This window comes from Penaeus monodon, chromosome 4 (assembly GCF_015228065.2).
Source record: "Penaeus monodon isolate SGIC_2016 chromosome 4, NSTDA_Pmon_1, whole genome shotgun sequence".
Classification (NCBI taxonomy): domain Eukaryota; kingdom Metazoa; phylum Arthropoda; class Malacostraca; order Decapoda; family Penaeidae; genus Penaeus; species Penaeus monodon.
The window spans coordinates 40,152,219-40,157,423 of NC_051389.1; positions in this window are offsets into that span (position 1 = coordinate 40,152,219).

Genomic DNA, 5,205 nt, shown 5'->3' on the forward strand with positions numbered 1-5,205 from the left:
TGCACTAAAATTCAAACAACCAAAAATGGTGAAAAATTTCAGAAGAGGGCTTTGTTCACCCTGCTAAGGGGGCTTTATTCTGTTGCCTGGATTTTTCCCCAGTGAAATGGGCCAAAAAACATCCCAATAAAATTCGGCGCCGCCAATGGATGGAGCACAGCACAAAAGGGAAAAAGCTTTTCGACGGGTTTTCCTGAGCTGAGACAGTATGCCCCAAAAAAAAATGCTCCCCTTCCCTGGCGGAATTGGAGAGGCTTTTTGGAAAGAATCTTCTGGAGTTGACTGCTCCATGATGACAAAATTTCTCCGGGGAGGCCCCAAAAATGGAAGCGATTCCGCAAGAATCATTCATGCGTTTCTTTTTGGGAAAGGGACTGCATTTCCGTGATTTTCACAAAGAATGGTGATATTCAAAAGGGAATTTTTTTTTATGATCCTTTTCTATGCGAGCATTAAAAAAAATTCAAGTATCACGGGAAAAAAGGTGAAACCTGCAAGCCATTATCTTTCGCCACCCCACCCCGGAAATGCAAGAGTACCCCCTGGAGTTCTGCCCAAATGCCCACCCCGACCCACGTGCAGACAAATGTTACCTTTTGTATTTTTTAATATATTTTTTCTTTGTTTTTTATTATTATTATTATTTTTTTTTTATAAAACCTTTTAACATTTTAAAACGAAAAAATATTGCTAATTACTTTTAAGCACTTTTTTGTCTGGCCCAAAATTAATTTGCGAAAACTTTTAATTTTTTTTATTCTGGTTTTTTAACCTTTTTTTTAAGGGGGTTTTTTTTAGTTTTCGAGTTATCAATACGAGATTTTAACACCTGGGGGCCCTGTTACGCCATTGGGGAGGGGGAAAAATATGTTGTTCGCCCCGGGCCATTTCTAGCCCTTTAAAGGGGAATCCTTCAGGGGTCTGTTATATATAGGGGGGAACGAGGAAAAAAATAAAAAAAATAAAAAAAATAATCACGGGACTCGTGTTTAAATTTTGATAAGGGAAACACCTTACCCTTAACCCCAGAAGCAACAAAAAAAGTATTTTGGCCCAAGAGCTACCCCGGAGCCGGGCCTCTCGTTCGCTTTGGGATTGTTTTTTGAGTTTAAAAAAACTCAAAGTATGGTAAAAACCCGTAAATACATAATATGGCTTTGCCGCACCCTTTAGTGCTTTGTTTTTTTGGGGGACACGAGGCTACAAAAGGGAGTCAGCACCCCACCTCAGACCCGCGTTCTTCCACCAGGGAAACCCCTTTTTGGGTTTTACCCCCGGGTAGGGAGGCCCAGTAGTCTGGGGCGTCCTTTGGGCGCACTTTTTCTCTTTCATATTTTTTCCCCTTAATGTGACTTTCCTGAGCCTGCCGGAGTTCCTCGTGAACTCCCGTATTCGCTTGGGGGTGGGCATCGACTTACCATCCTTCGCCTAGGCAAGTTCGGCGGTAAGGAAGTGTCCTCCACATAACTCGATCCCTCTGTGGTACTGGAGAACGCAACCAGGCTTCCACTGGGGGGGGGGGTAAAGGACGAAAAACTGATTTACTCTCTTAGCTATTGCTGTTAGGTTGATACCAAAAGTTAAGAGTCTTTGATTCCTTCAGGACAACAATTTTGAGACAAGGGGTCGGACCCCGGCTACCCCTTCTCCTCCTCAAGGAGGAGGGCGACTCATGACCGTTCTAAGACAAATTCGACCCTGAACAATGGAACCCCTACTAATGACAAACCTAGAAGACCACTTTTCAAAATCCCTCCCGAGAATGCAAGGTTCGCGAATGTAAAATGCGTGAATGAAAATCAGTCGCTTTTGAACGTGAACCCCTTTATCATCAAAAAGGTCCTCGATGGTCAAGTGGACGGCGATTTTGATTTTGTCAAAAAATTGCGAGATGGAAGCCTCCTTGTTAAAGTACAATACAACTCCCAGATTAAGGATTTACTTAAGCTGACGCAAATTCATGATCTTTGAGTTAAAGTAACTATTCCTATTGGCCCAAATACCTGTAAGGGAGTAATCTTTCACAGGAATTTGAGGACGATGGAAGAAAGTGAAATTCTTGAGAGCATGAAGGACCAAGACGTAGTGGACGTTCATTGTATGACCAAGAAGGATGGGAATGTGCGAACGAAAACTGGACTGTGTTTTTTGACATTTGCTTTGAATAAAATCCCAGAGTACGTCAACGTCGGTTATGAACGTGTTCAAGTAAGACCTTATGTCCAGAAGCCAATGCATTGTAATAGATGCCAAAAATTCGGACACACCTCATTAAGATGTATTGATAAAGACTCAAATAAATTTGTTTGCCGTAAATGTGCTGAAGCCCATGACACCATCACATGTACTAGCCAGATTTCCAAATGTGCTAACTGTGGAGGTCCCCATCAGTCAGGATCTGCTGAGTGCAGCATCCTGAAGAAGGAGACTGAGACATTAGCATATATGAGAAAGCATGAAGTTAGTTATTCTGAAGCTAAGAGGAAAGTTGAAAGTTTGACACACAAACCCGATACTTCCTATGTTGAAGCAGTAACTAACATCACCCCTAGTGCAAGCAATGTCAGCTTGCAGCTAAGGATAAAGAAATTGCTGAACTCAAACAAACAGTTAAAGAACTAAATATTAAAGTATATCAACTGACTAAATTGGTCGATCAAATGACTGCATCAACCCAGCATAAACATCATAAGGAGGATGATACTGAATCACAGTCCGGAGCGCACCTTCCCGTCCGGGCTACTCCTGTGAGGACTTCGTCTGGCTCGCGATCGGCTTCTCGAGAGAGAAACAGATCGCAATCTGTCAGTCGTCTCCCTCGCCAGGAGGTGCAGGACATGGAGGCTTCTGTCTCCAAACCATCCCGAGAGAGGTTCCCGGGAAGCGAGGGAGAGGAGGCGCCTCCCTCCCATAAAAAGAAAATAAAAACTGGTGGACAAGGCACTTCCAAACCCCATAAAACGTAATCTTCGCGTCGACCATTATACAATGGAACTGTCGAAGTCTTAGATCTAAAGTAAATGACCTTGAATTATTAGCCTCGTCCTATGCTCTCGATATTATAGTTCTCCAAGAAACGCAATTAACAAACCTTGTTTCTGACGAGGTCGTTTCGCTGAGGAACTACCATCTATGTCGGAAGGATCGTGAGGGTAAGGGTGGAGGCGGAGTCGCCATGTACATCCACCAAAGCCTCCCTTTTACAGAAGTGACTATTGATTCTACTTTGGAGTTTGTCGCATGCAAAGTAATTAATGGCACGTATCTGGCTATATGTTCAGTTTATTGTCCACCTGATACAGTGACAACCTATGATGAGCTCTTTGCTCTTCAGGAACGTCTGCCACAAAATAAAGTAATTTTAGCTGATTTTAATGCTCATCATACGTTGTGGGGCTCCCTGCGGGTGGATGATAGAGGTGAGCAAGTAGTTAAGTTAATTAATGAGTCTGATTTAATCCTTCTGAACGATGGTAGTCCGACGCGGGTGGACGATAATACCGGTAATTTGAGCTTTATTGACTTATCACTGGTCTCTTCATCAATAGCAGCCAAGTCCCTGTGGCACACCATTGACGACTCATTGGGAAGCGATCATCTTCCTATTTTGATTAAATATTCATGTGACACAGTGAGAACGCCCTCAGCACCTAAATTTAATATAAAAAGAGTAGACTGGGTCGCCTTCACAAGGAGCGTCAAGCTCCAACTTGTTTGAGAAACCATTGATGATAAAGTAAACAATATTCAGAATTCGGTTATAGAAGCAGCATTGCTATCCATTCCTAAAACTTCGACAGATAGTGTTAAGCATAGAGTTCCATGGTGGACACCAGATTGCCGAAGGGCGCTGTGCCGACGCAATAAGGCCTACAGGCTTTTCAAAAATAACATCACAAATGAGAACTTTTGCAATTACAAACAAGCAAGAGCTAGGGCTCGTAGAGTAATAAGACAAGCAAAAAGAGACTCCTGGTGGAGCTTTGTCTATACAATTAACAGCAATACAAAAACATCAGAGGTTTGGTCCACTATTAATAAAATTAATAAGAAAAAAACATCTTTCAAAATTAACAACATCATAGAAGAGGGTAACAATTTAGATTCACCTAGAGACATTGCTAATGCACTCGCCAGGCAGTTCTCTCATACAAGCAGCTCTGCTAATTACCATCCCACCTTCCTGACCATCAAGGAAGAGGCGGAGCTGCAACCAATTCACTTTGCCACAGGAGATGACTTTGATTACAATAAAGATCTAACAATGGATGAGCTTGTCCGAGCCCTAGAAGCCTGTAGAGGAACAGCCCCAGGCCCCAATGAGATTCGATATGAGATGATGAAGCATCTTAATCATGATGACATGATTAAGTTGCTAGAAGTGTACAATGAAATTTGGAAAAGCCACACTTTTCCAAACTCATGGCACTTCGCCCACATCATTCCCATATTGAAAGGAGGGGGTAATCCCAGACTTGCCATCTCCTACCGCCCAATTGCGTTGACAAGTTAAATATGCAAGGTCATGGAACGAATTGTTAACAGTAGGCTATTGCATTTTTTAAATTTCAGTAATTTACTAGTTGACGAGCAGTGCGGCTTCCGCAAGGGACGCCAAACTCTCGATCAACTAGTAAAGCTGGACAGTCATATTCAAGAGGCAATTGCCAAAAAAGATTTTTTTATTTCATTATTTTTAGATATAGAAAAAGCCTACGACATGACATGGCGATATGGCCTACTCAGAAAACTTTATGCTTTTAGATTACATGGAAACTTGCCTTGTTTTATTCATGATTTCATTTCTGACAGAACGTTTGCTGTCAAATTATTTTCCGACAATGTCACTTTTTCGGACATTTTTATCTAGGAAGTGTCTTGTCACCAACATTATTTTTATGCATGATAAATGACATCTTACCAGCTCCTCCTCGGAATCTTGAATACTCACTGTACGTTGATGATTGTCATTATGGCACTCCAGCAATAATGCAGAATTCTCAGCAAATCACATCCAATTGGCACTGGATATGATTCATAACTGGGGCCTCCCATTAAATCATTAGAAACCACCAAAAAGGAACTACTGGGTAATATCATTCGTAAGCTACATGGTGCCAATAAATCAATCAAGCTAATATGGGTACCAGGCCACTCTGGTATCCATGGCAATGAGCAGGCTGACAAATTAGCCGGGTCAACTGG